Source organism: Meles meles, chromosome 1 (assembly GCF_922984935.1).
Source record: "Meles meles chromosome 1, mMelMel3.1 paternal haplotype, whole genome shotgun sequence".
Lineage (NCBI taxonomy): Eukaryota > Metazoa > Chordata > Mammalia > Carnivora > Mustelidae > Meles > Meles meles.
Genome location: NC_060066.1, coordinates 211,471,179 through 211,498,150, shown reverse-complemented (window position 1 = coordinate 211,498,150; position 26,972 = coordinate 211,471,179). Strand labels below are relative to the sequence as shown.

The 26,972-nt window shown below is 48.8% G+C and overlaps 1 long non-coding RNA gene across 8 annotated transcripts; it reads left to right on the top strand.

The window, feature by feature from the left end:
* Positions 1-210: 210 nt before the first annotated feature.
* LOC123955541 lies at positions 211-25,221 on the top strand. Of its 8 annotated transcripts, XR_006821307.1 has the most exons (8): positions 211-1,971; positions 10,562-16,642; positions 18,669-18,790; positions 19,657-19,755; positions 19,850-19,956; positions 20,059-20,086; positions 20,612-20,696; positions 21,978-25,221. It is a non-coding gene; the product is annotated as an uncharacterized LOC123955541 (long non-coding RNA). The 8 variants fall into 8 exon arrangements; XR_006821308.1 differs by lacking the exon at positions 19,657-19,755; XR_006821305.1 differs by lacking the exon at positions 20,059-20,086 and having other exon boundaries at positions 19,697-19,755.
* Positions 25,222-26,972: the final 1,751 nt, after the last annotated feature.

Below are 26,972 nucleotides of genomic sequence, written 5' to 3'. Positions count from 1 at the left end.
TGCATCAATCCATAAATGGATAAAGTGGTATGTCCCCACCATGGACTATTATTTGGCAATAAAAGGAACGCAGTGCTGGTAGCTGCCCCCACAGGGATGCACCTTAAAAAACAGTATGCAGAATGAAAGAAGCCAGACACAAAGGACCACATATTGTAGGATTCCATTTATATGAAATGTGCAACATAAGGAAATCCGTGGAGACAAAATGCAGATTCGTGGTTGGGGCGGGGGCTGGCGGGAAGGGAGGACTGGAAGGCATTATGGTTAATTGGTGCGGGTTTCTATTTGGGGTGAGGAAAGTGTTCTCAAATTGATCGCGGTGATGATTGCGCGAGTCTGTAAATACACGAAAAGCCACAGCGTTGTGCCCTTGAAGTGGGTGGACTGTAGGACATGTGAGCTCTAGCTCAATAAAGCTGGGAAAAATGAAAGTTTCCATTTTCCAAAAAGAAAAATTTTCAGTGCCCCTGTGTTCCTCCTGTGACTATTCTGTCTGCAGCAGGAGTGAGCCACTCACCGGGGTCCTCGCGGACACAGATTCCCAAGCTCCGTTAGCTCTTCGGAAAAGTTGAGACATATCACACACATTGGGATCGTGGAGCGAGAAAAAGGATCTCGATGTTACAGAGGGTCTGATCATGGGAGTCAGGAAGGGGAGGGTCCTATGACGCAAAGTGCACAAAAGCACTTGTCTACCACTGAAGGTAGAGGAAAGAAAATTCCGACTCTGGTTGCTGTCATTGCCACCAAGAAGATAATAATAAAATAAAACAAAATATAAAATATAAATACAGGTAGCAAGTGGGATGCTGAGACGCTCCATGATTGAGTTGTAGTCCCAGAATGAAAATACAGTAGCTTTGGTTGTTTCCAGCTGTAAAAGTGATTTGGTGCTGGATATCAATTTTATGGCCTTTCCCTGGGTGTAATAACTAGAAAGTGCCCAAGGAAAATCTCTGTCCAAAATCTAGCTGCTCTCCACATAGGTCCTCCTGCCTCTGCAAGTGAGAGCTGATGGGGAGCTGGCAAATAATTACATTATTTCTGCAGTAAAGCCCGATACGTCCCTAATAAAAGTTAATGATTATGCGCAGACTTTCAGACATTCGGAGTCTAGACTGAAGACACTGAAAGGAATCTTTGTGCGTCCATTCTTCAGCGTTCTGCACGAGCGGGACTGTAAAGCGACTTCAACACCAGCCTCAAGCGTCCCTGCATTTGTTACCTTCTGCCGTAGGCACCGAGGCCCCTTGACTCTGGGAAGAAGTCAAGGCTGTACTTGATATTCCAAAACATTAAAAGCTACAGCATTCCAACATGAATGCCAAAGGCAGAACACAACTAACATCTTTTCTTTGTAGGGTGGGAAGCTTCGTCTCTTTCCCTGGACTCGGTGAATTCGGCCTGTTCTCTTTCTCCCCAGTGGGAGGAGAGGGAAGTGGGAACAGAGGGGTCCGCAGCGAGTAGTGACATCCCGACACGTTGTCAGATTTCAGAATTGGGAAAGAGCCTCACGCGCCCTCTAAGGCCAACTTTTGATTTCAAGGAAGAGGAAACCAAGGCTCAGGAGGACCAAGGGACTTGCCTAAGGTCATTGCCTCAGGCCCCCGGGGATCTGACACACCCAGGTGGATGGATAACTTGTTGCCTTCAGATGATGAAATCTCCCGGTTAGAAGATCACTCTGATACCTCATTCATTCAGCCAAAAAGCATTTACTGAGCACCTGCTGTGTGCCAGGCATGGGCCCCGGACCTGCCCTCTTGCGGGAAAGCAGGGACATGGGCGGTAAGCACATGTACTAGCTGCTGTGACAGGGACCGAGGGGGCTTGGGCTTGAGAAGACCCCCTGAGGCGAGGACATCTGAGCTGAGACCTGGAAGACATGGGCACAGCCATGAGACCCAGAGAGCCTAGACCCGCGCTGGAAGGAGAAGCCAGGCCAAACGGCTGAGGCCAGGGAGCGAGGTTCGTTTGGGACAGAGCCGGGAGGCAGTGGGACAAGATACCAGACAGGAGGCCCCAGGAGGTTCTAAGGGGAAGTGACAGCTGAGCAGAGTGGGTGGTGGACGGGAGAGGGCTGGAGGGGAGGCGACCAGGGGACCCGGGAGGAGGCCGTGCCCAGGTATCCAGGTGAGTCAGCCACGGGCGTGGTGGAGGGCAGAGCAGGGCACGGATTCGTGGGAACCGGGTGGACCCGCCTTGTCCAGGTGGTCTCCGGGCTCTGTGGACACCTTGTGCTCAAACTCGGGGTCTCCTTGAGGGCACCGGCTCTCTGTCGTGAACCTCTAAGAGCAGGAGAGCGGTGAGGAGCACAGATCCTGGAACCTGCTTCACTCCCAGCTCTAGTTCTGCCGCTCGCCCCGCGTGACCGTGGGGGTCGCTTCCCAGATCTTCTAGTACAGGCGCTGGGCGGCTTTTTCTGCAGAGGCCGGGTGAGGACAGCCTGCGCGGGCCCCGTGCTGGGCAGTCAGTCACCTTCAGCTTCGAAGGGCCTGCGTTTGGTGCAGTGTTCTGCTGCCTTGGCTTTGAAAGTCTCCACACTTTATAAACAAGGGGCCTCGAATTTTCGTTTTGCACTGCGCCCTGCAAACGGTGGGTGAAGCTGTCCTGAGCTGGAGGCCAGTATTCTGGGCTCTGCGGCCACCACTCGAGTCTCAGGGTGTATCGTGAGCGCAGCCCAGACGACGGGGCGTGCATGGGCGTGTCTGCGCTCACGGAACCGACCTGCGCAGCCAGTCCGCAGGCTGGATCCCACCCAGGCGCTGCCGGTTGCCGACCCTGGGCCAGTGCCTCAGTTTCCCGGTGAGACGATTGGGAAGAACATTCCTCATCTTCTAGGGCAGTTCTGCGAACCGGTCACTGAAACAAAGACAGTACCCGAACACTATTATGTAGTGTGAGCTACTATGACCTTTCGAAAGAATATTCTTTTTTTTGTAATTGTGGGAAAAATAACTAAAAAAATTTTAAACTATGGTAAATTAAGACACAAAAGAAGTTTATCGGTTCTAAGTGTGTCGTCAAGCACACTCACGCCGTGGCGCACCCATCACCACCGTCTGTCCCCAGAGCCTTTGTTTTCTGGCAACACTGAAACTCTGTTCCCAACGCAACACTGACTGCCGGTCCTCCCTCCCCGCCCCCCTCCGCCAGCCTCCTTCTTCACCTGTCTCTGACGTTGGCTGCTCAAGATCTCGCATGTAGGCCCAGTCACACAGCCGATGTCCTTCTGTGACTGACTCCCCTCACGGGCAGAGGGCCCTTGCGGTTCGTCCTTGTTGAAGCGTGTAACAGAATTTTCTTCCTTTGTGAGGCAGAATGACGACGGTCCATTGCCTTAGCTCAGGCTGCCTTAACAAGACACCCGAGACTGGGAGACAAATGACAGGAATGCATTTTCTCACAGTTCTGGAAGTTAAAAGTCCAAAATCAAGATGGCAGCATGGTTGACTTCGAGTGAGAATGCCCTTCTGGCTTCTAGAGGCCACGTTCCAGGTCTACGCCCTTGGTGGTGGGGACAGAGAGAGGGAGAGAGGCGGTGTGGAGTCTGGTCTTACCAGGACACTGATCCCATCACGGGGCCCCACCCTCACGATCTCGTCTGAACCTAATCCCCTCCCAACGGCCCCGCCTCCAAATACCATCCCGTTTGGGGTTAGGGCTTCAACATAGGACACAACTGACTTCTTAGCATCCGTTGAATGGACACACCACGTTTTCTTGGCTCATTCACGTGCGGATGGACACTGGGTTGTTTCCACTACTGAGAACGCACTGCGACGAACTTGGTGTACAGAGACCTCTTTGTACCCCTGACTTCAATTCCATTCCGTTCTTCTTCATGCAGAGGGGAAATCCCTGGATACTGTGGTAATTCTATTTTCAATTTTTCTGAAGAGCCGCCATCTTGTTTTCCACAGCGGCTACGCTATTTTCCATCCCCACCAGCCGTGCACGAGGGTTCTGTTTCTCCATATTTTTTCATTATTTTTATGAGTGAAGTAGGGAAGCAGCGTGAAGTGTAAGTCAAGTATGAAGTATAAAGAATCAAAACTGTGGTCTTGATTTGCTTTCCCCGGTGATTAGTGACGCTGAGCATCTTTTCATGCTCTTCTTGGCCACTTGATTATCTTTCTTGGCAGAAATGCCTATTCAAGTCCTTGACCTTGCCGAGTTGGGTAGTTTGGGTTTTTTTTATTCTTGAGTCTCAAGAGTTCTGTATATATCCTGGATATCAGTTCTTTATCAGATGTATGATTGGCAGATCTCGTCTGCCATTCTGTTGATAGTGTCCTTTGACGCATCAAAGTTCTTCATTTTGGTGAAGTCCAATTTTTTCCTATTTTTCTTTTGTTACCTAGGTTTTTAGTGTCGTATCCAAGAAATCGTTGCAAAACCCAGTGTTGTGAAGCTCTTCTCCCGTTCTTCTTCTAAGGGATTTATAGTTTTAGCTTTTGTGTTCAGGTCTTTGATCCATGTTGAGTTAACGTTTCAGAGCATGTTAGGAAGATTTCAGCTTCGTTCTTTTGCATGTGGACGTCCAGATTTTCCCAGCACGGTTTTTTGTTTGTTGGTTTGTTTCATTTTTTGAGAGACAGAGAGAAAGCACAAGTAGGGAAGGAACCGCGGGAAGAGGGAGAGGGAGAATCCTGAGGAGGGTCCCCACTGAGTGTGGAGCCCGGGGGCTCGATCTCACGACACTGGGATCATGACCTCGGCCAAAATCAAGAGTTGGACGCTTAACCAACGGGGCCGCCCGGGCGCCCCTCCAACACCCTTTGTTAAAAAGACTGTCCTTTCCCCCGTGGAATGGTCTTGGCACCTTTGTTGAAAATCATATGACCAGTGATGCGAGGATTTCTTTCTGGGGTATCTATTTTATTCTCCTGGTCTAGATCATTCCTCTGGTCTAGAAGTCTTGTCTTTGTGGCAGCACCACACTTGTTTCGATTATTGTAGCTTTTCAGGACGTTCTGAAATCAGGAAGTGTGAGACTTCCTGTCTGTTCTTTTCCAACTTTGTTCCGGCTGCTTGGAGTCCCTTGCAACGCCGTATGAATTTTAGAATGGATTCTCTAAGTCTGCACAGAAGATCGTTAGTATTTTGATCGAGATTGCGTCAAACCTGTAGACATTACAACTCCTTTTTAAGGAGTTTGCGAATTATCATATTGAAATGATATTTTGTTATGTTTTAACTTGCATTTCTTTTATTGCTAATGAGGTTGATTAACTGTTTGTATCTCTCCTTTTTCTTTTTTAAAGGTGGGGAGAGGGATGGAGGGAGTGGGAGAGAGAAAATCTTAAGCAGGCTCCATGCCCAGCGCGGGGCTTGATCTCACAACCCCGAGATCGTGACCTGAGCCGAAACCAAGAGTCAGATGCTCAACTGACTGAGCCACCCAGGCCCTCCCTCTCCTTTTCTAAATGTCTGCTAAATCCGTTGCCCACCTGTTCTCTTAGAGCTTTAGGATCACATATATAAAGGGTGTAAGAGTATCAACACTTCTTTTGCTACTTAATAGACTTCAGACAAGCTGCTGTGTCAGAGGCTGGCCTGCATGGCAGGGCGAGGAAAACCCCACAGTCTCTGCCTTCGTGGGGCTGGACAAGAGGCCCTAGTGGCAGAATTACCTGAATATGTGATTACGAAATGGGATAAGCCATGTAAAGGCAAGGGCCTGCGTGCTGTGAGGGGATCTGATCTAGCCCAGGGTTCAGGAAGGTTCTTCTCAGAAGGTGCCGCCTGAGCTACAGTCTGAAGGAGGAGAGAACAGGAAACGAGCACCTGCGGTGGGAGGGGCAGGGGCTGGAGGGATGTTTGCCCGCGCAAGGCCCTGTGGCCGCGAGGAGCTGGGTGCGTCTGGACCCGGGAGGGAATGTGCTTCTAGCTGGAAAGCGAAGGATGACAAATGAGCGGAAGTGGGGGGTGGGCACAGAGACTAGAGTTCCGGATTAAGATGAGGCGGTCAGACAGGCGGCCGGCAATTATTTACTTTGCCTGTCTGGACTCTTTGTCCACAGCCATGAATAAGACGGCCGTCCAAGGCCTGGGCACGTAGCTCATGGTTCTGTAAACTCTGCCATTTTCTTGGATGAGTTCACCCCCCATGTTCTAGAAGATTCCTTGACTGGCTATCCCACTCGTTCATCTATCCCACAGATAGGACGTGCAGGCAAGTGCATAAGGTAATCTCAAGGCTGGGGGTTTTGGAAGTGAACTAAAGGAGGAAAGCGCCGAGAGCTGACTGGGCTCTGTGCTGGGCGCTGGTGTGGTTAGAGCTCTGAGCAGCCACCTCAAGGGCTGCAGGACGGTAGTGGCGAGGCCCCGAAAGTGGAATGGGGATTTCCATCTTCATCCTCAGGGCGGAGGGAAGTCAAAAATGGTTTTCAGCCAGGAAGTGGTCCCGTCACAGCTGTGATTGGGAAAGGTCTCTCTGGCTTCTCCGGGGACAATGAGTGGCTTCTGAGTGGACCCCAGAGGTCACGCGAGGCCATTTCTGTGGTCCACGTGGGAGGTGAAGGTGTCCTGAGAAAGGCTGGAGGCAGTGAACACGCTGTGATGTGGGTGGATGGCTCCAAGGCGTTCCAGAAGGACACTCCACCAGGCGGCAAAGGGTGGGGAGGGGAAGGGGGGACCCAAGAAGGAGTCTCAGGTTCCTCGAGTAGGACTGGACAGGGTGCTATTTAATGAGAAACAGAAGCCCAGAAGGGCCACTGTGGGGGAACGACTTTGAGGTTGGTCTTGGTGAGTTAGTGCCCGGGAGCACCTGTGCAGAGAATAAGCCAGAGAAGTCAAGGACCTGGCAAAGTGTGACGGGAGCCGTATGTGGACTTGAGACCTTTCAGGGGTGACACGGGGTCTTTAGAGACACAAACACAGTGGGGAGAGAGAGGGAAGTGAGGAGGATAGACCCTGGTTTCCAGCTTCTACCACCTAGAAAGACTGTGCTGTTTTGTGGCAAATATCTTTCCTCACTTGTCATTGGCCTTTCACTTTTTGGGGGGACGGGGTTAATTCAGCTCCCCGTGACAGAGTGGTTCGTCTGTACGTTTTATTACTGTGAACGTGAAATACATCTGGGTCACAGAACTGTGGGGCCAGTCTGAACGCATACGTTAAAAATAAAGTTCCCGGTGTGCTCCGGGAAATAATACGAGGCCATGCCTAAACACAGGGTCAAGTTCATCACTTCTAACCTCCCGAGAGCCTGAGTTTGTTTGATGATAAACTCCCACATCACCATCTTCCGAAAAGCCTTGAATTCCAGGTGTGACTAAGTACAGCTCCAGACTGGGAGTCAACACCGTTCTCCGAGAGGCGTGCACACCGGCTGAAGCCTCCTTCAACAATCACCAAAACAACAATTTCTCTTGTTCCCACTATGGCTTGGAGCCACAAACATTAATTACATCACCTGTAAAATTAGCCCTGTGTTTTGCATCCAAAGGTCAACGTTCAGACTGAGCCATGGTTTAGTGCTCTCAAACACAGGACTCAGCATATAAATATTTATCACAGGAGGACAGGAACTCATTGTACACGGCGTGTTTACCTTATCAGGCAGTTACCTGGGGCAAAGAGTCCACTGTCTGCTTCCTGTCCCAATTTCTCTTGCCCAAGACCTTGGGCAATTGTTTATTTGACAGAGTGTTCTGTCCCATTCCCTTTCTTCTGGGAATAAAGACACGGCGTGCTAATCAAGCACATCACCTAGTCCAGAAATACCTGGTTTCCGGAGAGGGCAGAGTTCTAGGTGTTTGCTTGAAAGATCCAACCGCAGTTATGAAAGAGAAAACTTCGGCAACACCCACACAGTGAGCAGGGAACATGCCTTTCTCCATCCCAGACTGTTGTTTTGTTTTGTTGTTTTGTTTTGGTTCGTGTTTCGAAAGCTCTCAGTGGACTCTGTGGAATGCTCGAGCTTTTGATAGTGGAGACAATGTAACAGACACGGGCACCACGATCACAAACCTGATTCGTGGCAAAAACACAGCCTTCTATTTTATTACTGTTTTCTATGTTTATAAAGCAGGAATGTTAGAGAAACGTTGGCCAAGTTGGTTTTAATCTGGCCACATATTTGTTTTGGCCACTCTTAGCTTTTATTTCAAAAGTTCTCATACTAACTCGCTCAGGGGATTGTTACATAAGAAAGCCCGACTGGGCGGTGTGCCAGAAATTCAGCTCAGCAGTTTTCCGCCTCCCCACCATGGTCCTTGGTCCTGAGGAATGGGTTTGGGAGCCGGCGGAGCTGAAATCTCACGGTGAACTAAATGAGCTCATATGCAAGGACCCTCTCGCTACAAATTATTTCTCAGGTGTATCCCCCCCCCCCCCCCCCCCCCCCCCCCGCCCCTGGGTCTGGTTGGTACTCATCCATCGTTACATTCCTCGTGTGGGTTTATCAGAATCTCTTAGCCTTTCTCCCTGAGAAGCTACTACCTCTTAAAGCTTACTAGCAACTCTGCACTGCTGGGTTTTAATTTGCATTTAATTTTGCATCTATTCTAATTTGCATCTCAATTGGTCATTTCTAGCTCTTCTTTCTGAATTGCCTGCTGTCCTTTGCCTACTTTTTCTGGTGTTTTCTCAGAGTTTTAATGTCACATAGAATAAGGATGTTAAGAACATGCGCGCTTCTTTTGTTAGATAAAATCACCAGTTATCCATGAGGCACCGCTTGAGTCCTGGGCACTGTGCATGGGTTCTTCTGCTTGTCCATAAGATCCTCTTTTAACCGGTTTTCCAAAATTTGGAAAAACAAATTTATATTAATATCCAGTGACCTCACAAGGACAGGGCTTGGTCTGTCTTGCGTGTTGGTAAATTCCAGCACCTAGACGTGCCTGGACCAAGTAGGCATTTGATACGTTTGTCTAAGGAACAGAAAATCCATTAAGAAATTATTCTCTATTTTGGGGCGCCTGGGTAGCTCAGTGGGATAAAGCCTCTGCCTTCACCTCAGGTCATGATCCCAGGGTCCTGGGATCGAGTCCCACATCAGGCTCTCTGCTCAGTGGAGAGCCTGCTTCCCTTCCTCTCTCTCTGCTTACCTCTCTGCCTGCTTGTGATCTCTGTCTGTCAAATAAATAAATAAATAAATAAATCTTAAGGGAAAAAATTAAAAAAAAAAAAGAAATTATTCTCTATTTTTCCCTGCAGCTGTCCTCTTTCTAGGCAAGAAAGATCCCAACCTTCTTATTCTAACCCTGACATCAGCCTCGTGTTCTCTGGATTGTTTTAATGGTTCTTCTTCAAGATATTCTCTTAACATACAATAATTTAAAATGCAAAAAAAAAAAAGTTTTGTTCTGTTTAGGTAAAAAAAAATAAAGTTTTATTTTGTTTTGTTTTGGTAAAAAAATAAATAAGTAAATAAAAATAAAATGCATATAGTATCCTAGGTTGTAGACAAAAGTGGGGACATGTTTTCAGCTTTGCTGAAATCTTTCATGGGTTTTATGGGTTTTTGGTCACAGCAATGTATGGACCAGTGCCTTCCTTGGAGTGATCCACTCTAACTCCCTGAAATAATGGAGCTTATTACCCTATCATTATAATTTTGCCAGATTTCCCCCAAAACAAGTCTTTGGGGCTATGAAGATGTTATGCGTGTGGGGAATAGGTAAGGCGTCGCATCTCATTGTAGACGTGTACATCTACACAACCTACATCTGTAGGACGAACTGAGGAATTTGGGGACGGTCCCTCTCGCTCCAGAACCTCCCCGCGTTCAAGGTCAGCTACGCCTGGGGTCCATTATTTATTGAGTGCTGACCTTGTGTCAGGTGTTCTGTGAGGCACCAGCACCAGAGGTTTTGTGCCTGCGGGCTAAAGTTTTCCAGACATTCTCTTTTAAAAAGTAGGTTCAACCCGGGTAGACATCTCATTGAGCGCAGATGCCTTAATCAGTTTATGAGGTCTCTCAAGTTTACCAAACCCCAAAGGTGTAGGGTCTGGAGTCCCACCCAGGCAGTCTGGCGCCACAGATTCCCAGTGAGTCTGGTCCGGCTGTGTCGTCATGGGGGGTCACACACTGATTTACGGGGGTGACCCTGCCGTTCTCCAACATGCTTGGGATTATCCTCTTGGAATTGCATTAGAAACTGAAGCACTCAGAATCTGATTTTGGCTCTCCTAGGAAGCAGCTAAGATGCAATCAGTGAACCACGGCACCTCTCCAGCCCGTTTTCTCCTGCGTAAAATGAGATCAGGCCTGATGTCCTATGAGAGTCCCTCCAGCTCTAACGATCCATGGTCCTATCTTAGCCATGGCCTTTCCTTTCAGTATAAGCGTGGTTTAGGGGCTCTTTCCTGTAAAATAGGGATATTTAGACTTGCCTGGCCTCTCTTGCTGGACTGCTGGATGTGAATTACATGAAATAAAAGCTTTGACATCAATGAAGGGGGTGGGAGATGGATGTAGGTTACAGACTTGGGACTCCCAGTCTTCCCGTCCCCTGCTGCCGCTACTTCCTCCTCCAGCGACTCAGTCTGAAGTTCAACTAATGAACGTTTCTGGACCATCTACTCTGTGTCTGTACTTTCTCAGGCTCTGGAGGAACGTGGGCCCACGGATCCAGCACTTGAGTGAGAGACAGACGCCAGGACAAGTCAACAGAATATACAAGTTCGTTGAAGATGAGGGAAGCTCAGCTAAGGACACCAGCCAAGGGCAGGGCTGAAGATGAACAGCCCACCCCGGTGGCTCAATCATTTTGGAGGGGTGGGAGGTCTACCTGAGACCTAAAGGCCGCTGTTAGGGGTTGAATTATGTCCCCACCCCCTCCAAAGATATGTCAAAGTCCTAACCCCCAGTACCTGTGAGTGTGACCTTATTTGGAAATGGGGTCATTGAAGATGGAGTTGGTTAAGATGAGGTGATCGCGGACTAGGGCGGGCCCTTCATCCAATGTGACTAGTGTCCTTAAAAGAAGAGAGACAAACGTAGAGGAAAACGCCTCTGAAGACAGAGGCAGGGGCTGGAGGGATGTGTCTGCCGGCCCAGGAATACCAAGCGTTGCTGGCAACACCAAAAACCAGAAGAAGAAAATAAGGATCCACCCCTATAGGGTTCAGAGGGAACACGGCCGGCCAACACCTTGGTTGTGGACTTCTGGTCGCCCAGATTGCGAGAGACACTTCTCTTGTTTTGAACCGCCCGGTTTGTGGCCCTTCGTGACGACAGCCCAGGAAGCTAACATCAATGTGTGGGAGCCAGGCACACGGAGAATGGGAGGAGAGGGTCCCGGGGCTGACAGAACAGCACAGGGAGTGGCCAGGAAACGTGTCCGGTTGTTCACGATGGCAGTGGTTGCTGGGAGAGGGTGCTAAGCGGGAGCTGGCAGGATGGGCCTCGTGAGAAGAAGGCTGTGTGCGGGCTGTGGATGAGATGGGAGGAGGGTGGAGCCCAGAACCTCACCGGAAGGTGGTGGCCCCTGCTCTAGGCTGATGCCATGAGAGGGAGGTGATGGAAAGTTCTGGAAAGTATGTTAGAGAAAAAATCCTGACTGGGCAGGGGGTGAGTTGGGTGCTAATAGGTTTAAAGTATAAATAAATGCTTTCAAGGAGTTCGTTTTCAGGCTGGTGGAGGGTGCCGCTCTTCATGAGTGGGTGAGAGTTGGAGGGTATCTAAATGCGAGTTTGCTGATCTGATATTGCCTGGCTCCGTCTTTCCTCTTATTCATCAAACTTGGCTCCGAAGACGACTTGGCTGATTCTAAAATCCAAGCCCCCTCATCCTCCTCCAGAGAGATGCACGAGCCCCTGAGGCAAGATAGGAGAGAGTCTTGCCCCAGAGGAATTTCAACCATGTCTTTTCAAAGGGTGTCATCATTTGACTAAATCTCCTGCTTTGAAGACGAAAACACCTTTTGAATATGTAAGTTCTGGTGTGTTTGTAAAAACAGTGGATCCCATCCGTCTTCTTTGTAGCCATTCCCAGTGAGCCCAGATTTGAAAAGATCATGTCAGTGCATGCCATCGAGATTGCCTTCATTATCAAAGGCTGTTTGCTTATAAATAAATAATAAATGTATTTTCCCATTACCGTTTAATTAGGAACTTTATAAGCTACCCATGAGCTAAGAAGAGTCTCACGATTGAAACAACAGGAAGCTGGGAATTCATAACAGCCGTGCCTGTGGCCATTGGAGCTCACAGTTAGGTTTTTCTAAGACTTGCAGCGGTGTTCATGAAAACAGAAAGAGGAGCTAGTGGCTGGAGTAGACATTTTTATGTGAAATCCTCTGTAGGATAAGACTGGGGGAAAGGACTATACATACGGTGTTGGGGATGGCGAAAAGAAGGTAGAGGCAGCCTGTGCAAAATGGAACTTGGTTAGATCTTAACACTATGGAAACAGCTACGCCTGTCCCAGACCCCCTTCCTTCTCACGCTCCCTGGGTGACGTCATCACCCCCAAAGATTTGCTCATTATCCCGCAGCCTGGTGAGGCTTAAACTGAACTGTCAGTACCCAGTCCTGCTCATGAGCTTCAGACCGGGTCCCCTCACATGCTGGGAGGTCCCCGCAGTCCAAGGCTCCGGAAAGGAACGTGTCCCAGCAGAACTCTGCTCTCCTCACCCACCCACTTGCTCTTCCCCGGGCTCCTCCTCCTCCGGAACCTGTGGCCTGACTTCCCAGCCCTGCCCCCTGAGGCAGCATCAGGCCTCTGGGGGTTCTGGTCCTGATCACCTCCCATCGTCCAGGCCACCATGTTTTGTCACGTGCATCATTGCCAAATCTCCTTGGCTCACTCCAGTCCCCTGCCCTCTCATCCATTGTCTGCATTGCAGGTGGGATAATGTTTCATGAAGGCAAATTTACTCACGCCACGTTCCCTGAGAGAAAGAAAACAACTCTTTGATACCCGTTCACTTATTACTCCGAAAAGCAGCCCAATTTCCTTACCTTGACCCTCTGGTCAATTCCTCCTCCCTCTTGAGGGACACGCCCCCCTCCATTCTCCCTTGACCTTGGGACTGAGTCAAGGGCCCCGTGGGGTGCCCGCACACTCCGTCCCCCCACCCCGTGCCCCCGTAAAAGGCACGCATTTACGAAGCATGGAGAGTGCTGGTCTACCATGCGACTTACCTCCACAAGCAGGTGCACGGAAACCTCCATCTCCCTCTGCCTCTTCAGTCCAATTCGACTCCACCCTCCATCCTGTCAGGGTAGCAGGAATAGTAGTGTCTTTCTTGGGGCTCCTGCTGCTCCCCCAACCCGGCCCAGTGCTCCAGGCAGAGTCATCTGAGGGCACTGCAGTCCCTCTTGTCCCCACTCACTCGGCTCCTGGCCATTCCTGGACACTGGCACTTGCCCCAGGCTGGAGCCCCAGTGCCCAAGCTGCCTTCGGGAGGAACGGACTTGCTCTCAGTGCTCTGACCAGTCCCAGGGAACTCTTTCCAGCCAGGGACAGTCAGCTCTACCTCCCCAGTGAGTTCAGGTTTTTCCAGAACACAAAGGAGGGTGGCTTCTGGATCATTTGTGCCACACACACTTCCCCTGGGGAGGACTCTCGGTACTGGGGATAGCAAAGCACCAAGAGCCCAACTCGGGTTGGTGTCCCCAGAAGTTATCCTGGACTTGCCTCCCTTTATTCAGCAGTGACCTTCTAGAAGGGGCCGGGTCCCTTTCTAACTGCCTGGCACCGTGCCTGTGATCAGGAAGACCAGCGAGGCAGTATCACTCCAGACCTACCAGATGTGTAAAGATCAAGACACCAGACGGGGCCGAGTGTCTCCGAGGATGTGGAGAATCAGGAGGGCAGAGACACCGTGGAGGGACTGCAAAGCCCTTTCGGGAGCAGATGAAAATACCAGGTGAAGTTAAGAATGCCCATTTCTTTCGCCCTGAAATCCCACTTACAGTGTAAGCCTGGAGAAACTTCTGCCCAGGGCATGGGAACACACGGATGTTTGTTGCAGCATTGTTGATGACAGCAGAGAACTTCCCAGAACCTGGCCATCCTTCAACGGGTCAGATAAATCGTAAGATATCCTTACGTGGAGTGCTGTGCCGCTGTGGGCTTCCGCGCCTTTGCTCATACTCTCCTTAACGGGATCTTGGGTTTCTTCACATTTTTTGAAGATTTTATTATTTATTTGAGAGAGAACACACAAGCAGAGGGGAGGGGTAGAGGGAGAAGCAGACTCCCTGCGGACCAGGAAACCCATTGTGGGGCTTGATTCCAGGGCCCGGGGATCATGACCTAAGCTGAAGGCAGACGCTTCACCGACTGAGCCGCCCGGGTGCCCTTTAATGGGGTTTTGTAAAACCGCGCCCCCTCCGATGTTTTTCATTTGACATCTGAAATAGCTCATGTTAAGTTTAACAAGCTGAAGATGTCCTTTCTAGGGCACTACAAATACAGACGTTGAAAAACGCATCTCCTGCATTACTCTCTCGATGATACCCAGTGGCGTCGGAATGGGTTGATGGGATGTCCTTTACAATCCGTTCCTAAAAACACACCGAGAGACTCTCGTTTAATAGACATTTTTTTCATTCTTTGGGGTCATTATGATGAGAGATTCACAGAAAGTACATCGTTTTATTTTCTACCACATATTGAGGGACTATCAAAAAAAAATCAAATAATGTGTCTGAAAAGAGAGGACTAGAACGCATGAAAGCTGGAGGGATATTTGGGTCTCCTGGAACTGCAGGAACCAGCTGGGGGTCCCAGCAAGCCTGGAAGGTTAATCCTTTTTTTTTTTTTTTAAGATTTTATTTATTTATTTGACAGAGATCACAAGTAGGCAGAAAGGCAGGCACAGAGAGAGAGAGGGAAGCAGGCTCCCTGCAGAACAGAGAGCCCGATGCGGGACTCGATCCCAGGACCCTGAGATCATGACCTGAGCTGAAGGCAGAGGCTTTAATCCACTGAACTACCCAGGCGTCCCTGGAAGGTTAATCTTAATAAATTGCGAAATGGAAGTAAACAGCCTGGAAAACAAACAAACAAAAATCATTTAGATGTGGTACTTTAATTAATGATTAAAAGGAAGTAAACAGTCTGGAAAACAAAAAATCATTTAGATATGTGACTTTAATAAGTGATGTCGTAAAAGGAACTCAATGTTTTTCTTAGCTTTGTAGGAAAGAAGTGTTTCAGCTCTTAAAGCCAACGTGAATGCAGTGAATGATAAAGAGCTTGAATTCCTGGGAGATGAATCTACAAAAAGGAAGAAAAAGACATGATAGGAACAAGAAAATGATGTATAACAATTTGGGAAAACTTTATCAATTTCGAGATTAGAACTACTAGCCTATTTACGAAAGAGTGTGTGAATAAAGTATGAAAAAGCTTGAAAACTTTGAGTTATAATAATAGAATAACTCATAAGTTATTCCAACTTACCAAATCCCGAAACTTGGCCCATGAGGTTTCCAGAGTTTGTGGATTAAGGATGAAGAAAAAATTAATAAGTCAATCCAGTTAACCAAAATGACATTTCAATAAAACATTTATGACTTACCTTATAACAAGATGTTGTTTTTTTTTAAATCTCAGACAGTATAAGCGAAACTAGAAATCAGTGTAATGTGATGGTTGTTAGTTCCATAGAAGCTGGGGGAGGATTCAGCGTCAATATCACTGATGTTAAGAAAAAATCTCTAGTTACAGGGACTATAGTTAATCTCAGAACTATCTGTTAGTAAAAATCTCTGAAACTCTTTGATGCTGTTAACCATAATTTTTTAAATGGTAAATCCACTTAACTTATACAAATATTAGATGAATGGGTATAAATATTTTTATTTAACTGATTAACTTATGAAGATGCTATAATCTGTTCAAAGGTGAGTTCAGAGAACACACTATGTAGAAAATCCTTTTAATTAATTAATTATAATTAATTAATGAATGAAAATAAATTTAAAATGCTGAAACAAATGTGCAAATTGATGCAAAACAGGTCAATCTCCCCAAGGCACTAGTCTATCGCATCTCCATAGGACAATATTCATTTGCATTTCTGTGCACAAAGATCAATTATATTACTCTCAGTTTCTACAACATACAGAGCTGCAAACTAGCTCAAAAACAAAGGTGCATATAAGCCAGAAGGACTGGAGAAACCAGTATTCTCTTCTTGCCCATTTCTAGTTTCTTACGATTTTCCCCGACAGCGTCATTCCTCATGTCCAGGGACAGCTCGGACCTTAGATCTGTTGGCAGTCACACCTAGTGACAGCCGTGCCTAACAAACATGTACAAAAATTGTACCTGCAACTTCCAGACATCAACAAATGACTTTGATATTCCCAGACCGATTTGATGAATGATCTATGTTACAACTTATCACGTTGTAACCATTTTCTAAGTATATTATATATATGTATATTCGAGATTTCAAAAGCATATTTAAAATTGTTATATATTTCATAAAATGTTATATATTGTATATACTATAATCTATAAATTTTATGTTGTGATTTACATATTTATTATTTGTATATTTATTATTATGTACTTCTATTACTGTGACATTATCCCATTTTTGGATCTGCCTCCTGTATCGGCACATACTCGTGTGTGTGAGAACTGGGTACCATGCTGAGAAATGCCAGGGAGAAGGAAGACGTCCCCATCCTGGAAGATTGTAATGAAATCTGACTCTCACTTGTAAGTAGAGAGGCATTCATTTATGTAAAATCTGTAAATCACAGACAACATGGTCGGTCTCAAGATAGACTTGTTCCCCCTCAGTCCGTGGTATTACCATTTACCCAGTGGTTCACGTCCAAAATCCAGGTGTCGTCTTGGATGCTTCTCTCTCACACTCTACAACCAATGCATCCCAAACCCCTGACTGTTCTCCTTACAAAATACACGCATCTCCCTTCCCTTCTTCAGAATACGGAGCTTCTCTCCATCTCGGTCTCCACCTGGCCCCTCTCCTGGGCAGGCACAGTGTCTCCTGACGGCCTATGCTTCCCTGCTTCCCCTGCTGGGACCCATTCCCTGCTCTTCAGCCGAGGCAACCTTCAAAACAGCAACTGAGATGTCTTCATTCCCCCGCGTATGTCCATCAGTGGCTCCCCTTATTCCTAAAACAGTCTAAACTCCCTCCCTTAACCAGTCAAACAGAACACATCTGGACCAGCTCTGTTGCACAACCATTTAGAACGATAAGCCTTCTCCCCTACCCGAACACCGCCCAGCCCCTCTCTGATCTGTCTTTCCGTGGAACTTACCACAGCCTACATTGTATTATGCTATCTGACAGTAGACTTGGGACGTCTCTCTATGAAATACCCTCTAGACAGTTTATTATCCATCTTCCTTTGCAAGGAAGTATAAGCATGAGATCAGGGATATTTGAGCATTTTACTCTTTTTCTAAGATTTTATTTATTCATTTCACAGAGAAAGAAAGTGTGCACAAGCAGGGGGAGCAGCAGGCAGAGGAAGAGGGAGAAGCGGACTCCCCGCTGAGCAGAGAGCCCGACGTGACGTGGGATTCGATCCCAGGACCCTGAGATCATGACCTGAGCCAAGGGTAGATGCTTCACAGACTGAGTGCCTGGGCACCCCCTTGAGCATTTTATTCTATGCAAGTACTTAAAATTGTGCCAAGTCTGAGGTAGGAGTACAAATGTGAACGAATGAATGGGTCCACTCACTCACCAGACCTGGAAAGAGTCTGGGATTTCCCCTAACTCGCTAGCCTGCCGCGTCTCAAACTCGCTAGCCTGCCGCGTCTCATGGACGCCTGCAGAAGATGCGGGTCTTCTAGATCCGAGACAGGATATTGGTGCTCACAGCACTGCGGGCAGCCTGGGCTTCCTCATTCCAAGGGGGAAAAAACAAACCAGACAAGGTACTTTCAGATCAGGAAGCTGAGAGCAGTGACTGGTGTTGATGGGGCCCGGGACGCTGATGGAGAGAATGGCCCCCGAGGAGGAGAGGCGGTGGGGGGAAAGGCACCCGCTGAGGGCCAGACTGGAGGCGGGGACGCGGCTGGGAGGCCGCTGTTACAGACAAAGTCACAAGAAGGAAGAGGAGAACGGATGTAAGCAAGATTTTGGGGTGTTGGCAATGAGGACAGCCAGAGGCTGAGACGGGCACAGGGGAGGACGACCAGGTTTCGAGCTAAGGCAGGAGCTTAGTTAAGTTTCCAGAAAGTAAGCAGGTGCGCTTCCAACAGCAGGAGGAGAGGGAGGCCAGGGCATACCCGGGCAGGTGGGGAGCCCATGGCGGCACCTAACGCTTCTGTCCGGCTGGGACAAGCCACCGCACGTGTGCTACTCGGGGAGTCCTCCCCAGAACCGTCACGGGATGAGGAGACCAAACCCCGGGAGGTTATGCGACTTTTCCAGGGTCACATGAGCCAGTAATCGGGGAGTTTCCCTCCAGCCTAGGGCCTCCTCTCCTCACCTGCACACAGTTCCACAAGCTTCAGCCAAGTGCTCTGGACTTGGACTTACGAGTCCAAACCATCATCCAATAGAACTTGTAAAAAATGTATTCAGGGGCGCCTGGATGGCTCAGTCGGTTAAGCATCCAACTCTTGGTTTCGGCTCGCGTCCTGGGATCAAGGCCCACATTGGGCTCCACGCTCAGCATGGAGCCTGCTTGTCCTCTCCTTTCCTCTCTGCTCTCCGCCCCCGACACCCTCTCCCTCTCAAATAAATCAAATCTTTCTTTAGCTACCTTCCCTGAGCCTCGGAGCCCAGGAGCCATGTCACCTCCGACCCAGTCACCTAAGAATCCAGGCAGAGAGCCAAGCTCAGGCAACAGGATGCAATGATGCCGGGATACCGTGTTTCATGTAAGCCACCCCAACCCGCTCCCTGACAAGTGTGCTCGTTTTTAAGAGACCAGTGGCAGTGTGTGGATCTAATGTGAAGATCCTGCTTCAAACGAACCAGTGCTAAGATCTGAGCACTGATAATACACGGATTCCGATTATTTGGTGTGATAATGCAAACATTTTTTTAAAAAAAAGGTCTTTATCCTTTGGAGATGCACACTGAAGAATTTACTGATGTCATAAGACCTGGGAGTCCCGTCACGGGACGGCCGGGAATGGAGTTGAAGGTTATTGAAGGCACACGGTGGGCACCTGGGATCGAGACACTCTTCGCTTCTTTTTACACGCATTTGAGATTTTTCCATCATAAAACATTTTCCAACTGTTTCAACAGATTTTAAAACAAATGGACACTGTGTCTTCCCTACGTTCACACTTAATTGAGGCCAGCTGAGCTCACGGAGTCTTGGCCAGAGTGTTTCCGCTCTGTGCCCTCCTCCGAGGGTGCTTTTCTGGGGGTCGCGTTGCTACGAGCTGCCTTCTCCTGCTTCCTCCATCTGCCAGTGACTTTTCTTCTGCAGTGAGAATATTCTTCTCAAATTGCCCCCAACTAATCAGAGAAAAGACATCAATTTTACTTTCTATCCTTCCTGGCCTTCCTTAACTCCTTTTTCAACATGAGAAAGAAGACAAAATTGGGAAGAATTATAGTCGCCACACAAAATGGGGAAGGTCTATGTGCTGCTGGTTTCTCCAGTCCCCAGGGAGAGATTTTCCCCTTCATTCTTTTTAAAAAAGGCCGCCTGTCTCCCTTCTAACAAATGTTATCCACGGCTAGGTACTGCTCACGATTTATCTGTTGGGTACTCCTCTGTGTCCCCCAGAAACTTTATTGTCGCAGATGTAAACGATTCTGGAAACCAGAGCCCTTTGGACTTCCGGAGGAGCTTGGATCCTTCTAGCCTATCCCTCTTTAAAAAGATGTGAGCAGAAAATCGAACAGATTTTGTTTCATTTTTATTGCAATCTCTAAAAATACACTTGTCACAAAAATTTTCATTTTAAAACTCTTCCCAGGAATGGAACAAGACGGTTGCTACTTGTCCTGGGCAAACGTGGATTGAAGGTGCCGTCATGATCTCCGTGTTTCTCTGGAGACGGAAGGCTATGGACAGTCGTGTGGGGTTAGTACAATGGTATCAACACAGAGCCTGTATTTGAAATTTTGTTTCCCATACTCCATTGAGAACGTTTTGTTTTTTGTTTTTGTTTTTCGCTTTTTTCAGAAGATCCGAACAGCAGAGATTGGAAAAGGTTTAGCACATGATCTTATAACAACTTGGCTTATTTCAGGAAGGGGGAAATAGGGCCCTTGGGGGGCTCAGTCAGTTAAGCATCTGCCTTTGGCTCAGGTCATGATCCCAGGGTCCTGGGACTGAGTCCCACTTGGGCTCCCTGCTCAGCAGGGAGTCTGCTTCTCCCTCTGCCTGCTGCTCCCCCTGCTTGTGCTCGCACTTGCTCTCTCTCTGTGACAAATAAATAAATAAAACCTTTTAAAGAGCGGGGGAGGGATAGTCATAGGTGAAACTTTAGAGGTTGGAAATGCGGATGCACTGACTGCCACGGTCATTATCACGGGAGAGAATGTTCCCAAACTCCTAGCTTCAAAACCCAGACAAAATATTCAGTGCACTAGAAACTCTCCCGGGACCATTATTACCCTTTGCATTCTGGAGGACAAGTGGGACGGGAATAAATCTGTCCCTTTCCCCTTTCAATGACTGAATGTTGCTTCTGTTGGCGTCTGCTGCTTTCACCGGGTTCCCGGGCTCCTTGCAGAGACAGAATGTGCAGCGCTTCGTGAGCGAGTATCCGGGCACCGTGGAGACATGCGGCCGTAAAAGTGTCTTCTCTCATTTTCAAGGTAAACAAATGTTATTGCCATCAGGAAATAGACCACATGAAAAGAAACGCCGGGAACCTGGAAGAGCTTCCCAGGCAGTCATTCTTTTCAGTTTCCAAGTTCATTACCCTCATTAACTCAAGCCAATGGGACAGAACAAAAGGCTTCTCAAAAGCCCCATAAACATGGGGCTTACATATTTTAAATCTCCAGTTATAAAGTCACGAAGCTGATTTTTCTTCTTGCTTACGGTGCCCTCCCAGTTTTCCTCTTGGGATAAGCATGCCTGGTCATATGGCCTTGCGTCCTGCGTTACAAAGCACTATTTATCTTGAACTCATGGATGGTTTTGGGGTTGGGGATGGAAGGCACACGGCCATAACCCTGAGTTCCCCCGTTTGGACTGTAGGAGGTAGCAGGTGTCTCAGGGAACTTGTTGAGAAACATGGGTGTTTGCAGGTAGAAGGTTAAGCCCTGTGAAAGTGCAAGGCCAAGAGTCCCTATTTCTGTGAAATTTCTGGGGGGTTTGGTGGTCTGGGGCATGCTGGGATTTCCCGTGAAGGGACTGTTGCTGCACTTTGGGTTCCCTGCCATCAGATATGGAAGAAGCATGTGCTTGGGTTCTGGAAGCCAATATGGCATATTTGGATGACCTGTTCTTGCCGATGTACTGGGTGGCTCAAAGAGCCACCAGCTTGGAGAGAGAGAGAAAGCTCTTCAGCAGGGCCATGCTACAGTTCAGTGTCTCTGACCCTCAGAGTTCATGGCCCAGCCTCTTACCATCAGGAGTCCCTGGTGGCTCTCTAGGACACCATGATGGTTTATTCTTTGTGTCAACTTGGATGGGCTATGGTGTGCCCAGATATCTAGTCAGACATTTTTCTGGGTATGTCTGTGGAGGCTGTTTCTGGATGAGATTAACCCTGGAATCAGTAGACTAAGTAAGGAAGAGTGTCCTCCCCAGGGTGGGTGGGCCGTATCCAATCAGCTGAGGGCCTGAAAGAGATCAGAAAGGCTGACACTCATGAGTAAGAGGTAAACTGCTTGTGCTCTCTCAATCTCTCTCTCTGTCAAATAAATAAAATCTTTAGAAAGAAAGAAAGAGAAAGAGGGAAGGAAGGGAAGGAGGGAAGAAAGAAAGAAAAGGAGGAAGGGAGAAAGAAAAAGAAGGAAGGAAGGAAGGAAAAAGAAAGCAAAGGAAGGAAGAAAGAAAGAAAGAAAGGAAAGAAAGAAAATGTTCATAGCCTTAAGGCATTGTGTGCTTGGAGAATGTAATGGAAAAAAATGACTTGGTCCATCTAGAACGACGACATGACCACAGGATCGGATCTGCCACAGTGAAGGTCTGAGTCACCCCAACCAGCTTGGATGGGGAACCAGCGGAAGGTGCCAGTGGAAGGAAGAAGTACAGGAAGAAGAAGAAGGTCTCTGTGTGCCCCTATACGTGTCTGTGCTGCTTAACTGACCTCTTTTGCTCATTACCTTGCGATTCCACGTGGTACAGGTTTGAGGGGCTACATTTAGCCTTTCATCCATAGTTTGCATTACTTGCACATGAGACCGTGATGGAACCAGGGGGAGAGCAGGCTTTCCTCCAGATCCTGAGCTTGAAGCTGGATGCATTTTTGTGTGCGTTATTGGGAGCTGGATGACTTCCCCTTGCATGGATAGGAGTTGTATTCTAGTTCAGGCACAGCTGGGGTTATTTGTACATGAAGCAGGATGTGCGGGCAATGGGCATTCAGGGAATGGACTGGAAGGACTGTCATTGCTGCTGGCCTGGCATTCATGTTTGTTGTTGTTTGCTTGTTTTTTGTTTTGTTTTGTTTAAAGGTTTTATTTATTTATTTGACTGAGATCACAAGTGGGGGGGGCAGGCTCCCTGCTGAGCAGAGAGCCCGATGTGGGGCTCGATCCGAGGACCCTAAGATCATGACCTGAGCCGAAGGCAGAGGCTCAACCCACTGAGCCACCCAGGTGCCCCCCTGGTATTCATTCTGCCACCCACCCCCCCATGGATGCAATGTGCGAACACTGATTGAGAACTTAGTCCTCTCTTATTGGATGTAGTCTTGAAAAAAAAATCAGTTAAAATGTTCCTCCTTCCCCTGCAAAGGGCTGGCTGTGCGCCTGAATGCTTCCTCCCAGAAACTGGAGTCCTTAGTAGGACCACACCGAAGTTCCAAATGGCCGGAGCTATGTTGTCCCAGAGGGAAGAGGCTGATGAAATTGTCACTTTGTTCCTGTTCCTAGATCTCTGCTCTTGTTCTGAGTCGGTTCTTCCCCTCTCACTTTATCCCCCGGGCTGCTACGGATCCTTCTAATAAATTCCATGGTAGTGCAAATTGGCCAGAGTCTTGTCTCCCCGGTTGAACACTTGGCCACAGGTGCGACTACCCTGGGAGGCTAAATGGTGAGAACAGGAGAGAAGACGAAGGGGAGAGAGCAGCAGGCAGTGGTGAGGGGCAGCCCGGAGCCTGGAGGAAGACGTGGGGAGTCCACAGTGGGGGCCCAGGGAGAGGGCACGGCCGGTGGGAGACTCTGGGCAGCAGGGTCAGAACCTGCTTCGACGGACGGTTTCAGCATGGAGCTCGATGACAGGCGGGCAAAGCTTGACTGCCGACGGCTGAGGGCCCGCGGAAGTGAGGGTAGACATTATCTTACTTAAGATACAAGCTGGGCTGCTTTCCGTGGATCACAGTGGCTCCGACAAGACGGGAGGGAGCTGTGATGCCCAGCACGCTTAGGGGGGAGGCTCTGTTCCATGACGTCATCCTCTGACCACGCTCCTCCTCCGAGTCACTCTGCTATGCCCAGGGTGTTTGGTGTGTTCACCTAACCAAAGCCGGGTCATACTCTCCCGTCCACCTTCCCGTCTTCAAGGAGGGGAGAGAGGAGGCCAAGCCCAAGCAGCTCCTTTGAAAGAAACGTCCTGGGAACTGCCTGCAGCCTCCGTTCAGACCCACAGGCGGGCACTCGGCGGCATGGCCATACCTGCAGGCGAGAGAGACTGGTCCGAGTCCCCAGCCTGTGGCCAGTCAGGCCTGGTGTGGGGGTGGTTATTTCCAAAAGGAAAAAGGGGGACGGACAGTAAGGAGCCAATAGCAATCACTGTCACAGACAACCGTGTCTAGCCGGCAGGCTGTGCAGGAAAGAGATGGGGACCAGCTGGGGGAGGCGTTGGGGTCCCACGTCTACGGGGCTGGAGAGAAAGATGAGGGCACAGGAAAAGTTGATGGTAAGAGGGGGAGAGCTCAGAGAAGGAGGGGCCACAGGTCAATGCGCAGAGAACTTGACCTTGAATGGGAGGATGGAAAGGAGGAAAAGTAGAAGAAAATACAAGGGGGTTTGCGGGCCTGATGGCTGGCGGCAGGGAGCATCTCTCGGCTGCCATTTTCTGTATAAAATGGGAAACCAAGTCTCTTGCTAAAACGGAGTGGGAAAGAGGGCAGCTGGGTGTCTGAGAGAGGGGAGGCAGAAGTAGTCCTTGCTGAGAGGCCTGGGCGGGTGAGTGTGGTGGGGATCCCTTGGCAGGATCAAGCGTCAGGCAAAGTCGGTGAGTGGTGCCCCAGTCTTGGTGGCTGGGAGATTTCTCTGGTCAGGGGGGCTAAGCAAATCAGGTACAGGTTTCCAGGAAGCAGATAATTGGGTTTCTCTGGTCCAGCTTCCTACGGGGGAAAGAAACAAGGACGCCTTTGTTGGAACGATGCCATAAGCATTTCAGTGTGTCTCTCAGAACACAGCGCAGAAAAACACACTCTGTTTCTGGATCTGGGGAACCGTCCTGGGGAGAATCAACACTTCATAAAGTCAAACTTCTGGCGGTTGTTATTCAGACCTTTGCAACGAATGCCCACGACAGGCATCATTCGTTAGCGTGACGGGAAGAGTCTTCCTATGGTCAGAAAGTTGTTGAGAGATGAGCGATGTCCAGCTCGTGGGCTCCCTGTCGCGGAGGAGGGAAGGAGGGCCTCCCCTGTGACGCGGGGCACACAGGAAGCAAGTGACTGCCCGGCCCAGGTCACCAGGAATTGGGGAGCGTCACGGGTAAAGAGTTTTATGGGCCGTAATGGTTTTCTGTAAATGAAAATTGCTCCTCCTCGCTGGGTAATTGAGTTATATCTGAGTTAATCCAGGAAAGTCTTATTCATCTGAACTATGACACATATGAGTCAATGAGGGACTGTCACCCGGAGACTTAACGAGTCACTGTTACCCTTTCAGTCCTAGGATGGTCACTTCCAGAGGTGTTTTGAGGTTGGTTGTGCTGTTTTGACCATCTCTGGATGAGGCTAATGGGATGACGTGTGGAGGGCAGGGGTGGGCCAAGGTCTTCCGTAGGCTTTTCCCTGATTTCACCAAGCCCAGCAGCGACACATCAAAGGCAGCCCGAAGATTGTAATTTTCCCCCATGAGCCTCTCATTTACTCATTGGTTTCCATGAAAGACCGAGTTCTTGAGAAGCGATTATTACAGTAATATTAATAATCACAGTGACGACATCTTCCCTCCAAGGGATGTTTGCAGTTGGGGCTTCTGTGATTTTTCCACAGGGACGCTGGTCAGAGAGAAGGAAAACTTCCAGCTTTTAAATATATCCCGGAGTCCACGTATGTTCATGAATCCAAGCCGGCGTGGTGTCACCCGGCGATTTTGAAGATTTGCCTCAAAATGGGAACTCTTCTTCCAAAAGCTCAGAACAGCAAAAACGTGGTCTTGTAAAACACGGAAGGACACAGACAGTTGACGTTTAAACCAAGAGGGAGAATGATTACTTGTGAATCCCAGCACAGCGGGTCCTCCGGGCACCCCTGGGTGGGCACCCCCAGGGTCTTCCCCCAGCTCCCCGTCTCCTCTCGCTTTCTTCTCCACGGGCCACGTGCTATGAGCACCACACCCTGAATTTATTCATATAGAATAAATTCATATAGAATCACCGTCTCAACACAGGTATCTGTGTTTCCCTGCTGAAGAAATGGCCCCCGGGGCATTTCTTCCTCGGGGAGAATCAGGGAGATTGCATCAGGTCTCTGAGTAGAGATGGAAATGGTGTGTCAGTGGGGAGAGGATTAAGCTGTGTGCTGGACGTTATTTATTTCCCTGCCTCCATTAACAGTACTGGTGAGTCATAAATACCACGGAGATACGTGCAGATTTTTAAACATTAACCTAGGATTTGAAAGTTAGAATAATTAGCCTTAGGATAAATGTATAGAATAAGAGATTCTATTGTAAATGTCGGTCAACGCCACGAGTCCTCTGTGGAGGAGAAAGTAGTGAAGGGGAGAATGAGCGTGTTTATAGCTTCACTTAGCTCCTGGGTTTCAAGATTAGTTTGCTGTTGGCACAGATTTAATCCTTTCGCTTTATCCTTGCTTCATCTATAATCAAGTCTTGGCTGGTGGCCTGAACTTCTCGCCCCTGACGGGCACATATACACAGAACCAAAAACAAAGCAAACTTAGTTTAAAATGACATATTCCCCGGTTGTAATGAAATTCTCAGCTCCCGCATCCATGTTGATAATAAGGGTCATTCCTTGCAAAATAGAGATCCCGACTTTCCACTAGACCCGCAAGTTTGAAGGTTCACATCGGAAGTTTTTTTAAGCATCTCTATGGGTCAGGCCCTTCTGGCTTCCACTTCCAGTCCGGTCCACCTCCCTTCCGGCTGCGCCCGGCTGCTTCTGAGCTGACATCTAGCAGCGGGGGGGGGGGGGGGGGGGCAGTCCTGTCTCAAGCCCCCATGGGGTGTCTCTGGTAGCAGGCGAGGCAGGGAGGGGTTGCCTATAAGCACTGACATCCCCCGCCCCACACACCGTCCAGCCCAGAGGTGTGGGGAGACGGAGCTGTGGTCTACCCCTGAGCCACGGTGGGCAGGAGCTGGTGGGCACATTCCTCCCCCTTCTTGCCCCAGGAGGACAGTTCTGAGACTGGTTTCGTGCGGCCCTTCAGAAAGTCCACCAGACAGAGCCCCATGGCCAACTCCATAACACATCCTTGAATCGCTTCCCTCCCGTTAATGTCTGCTTCTCTGACCCTTCCTGCTGCTCCCTGGGTTTATACTCCCACATAAACATTTCTCCGACTCAGAGGGAAGCCAGATCAAGAGTAATTTGAGTTTATATCAAGAAAAATCCCCCGCACACTTAACTATGACTCCTGACATTCTAATTTCCTACCCACAGAAATTAAATTTTAATAGTCCATTACAGTTTCTCAATTAAGCTTCACTGTCTCATAATGACACCTGCTGGAATTGTACCGGTAATGATTAAGTAGTATATCTACCCGTGAG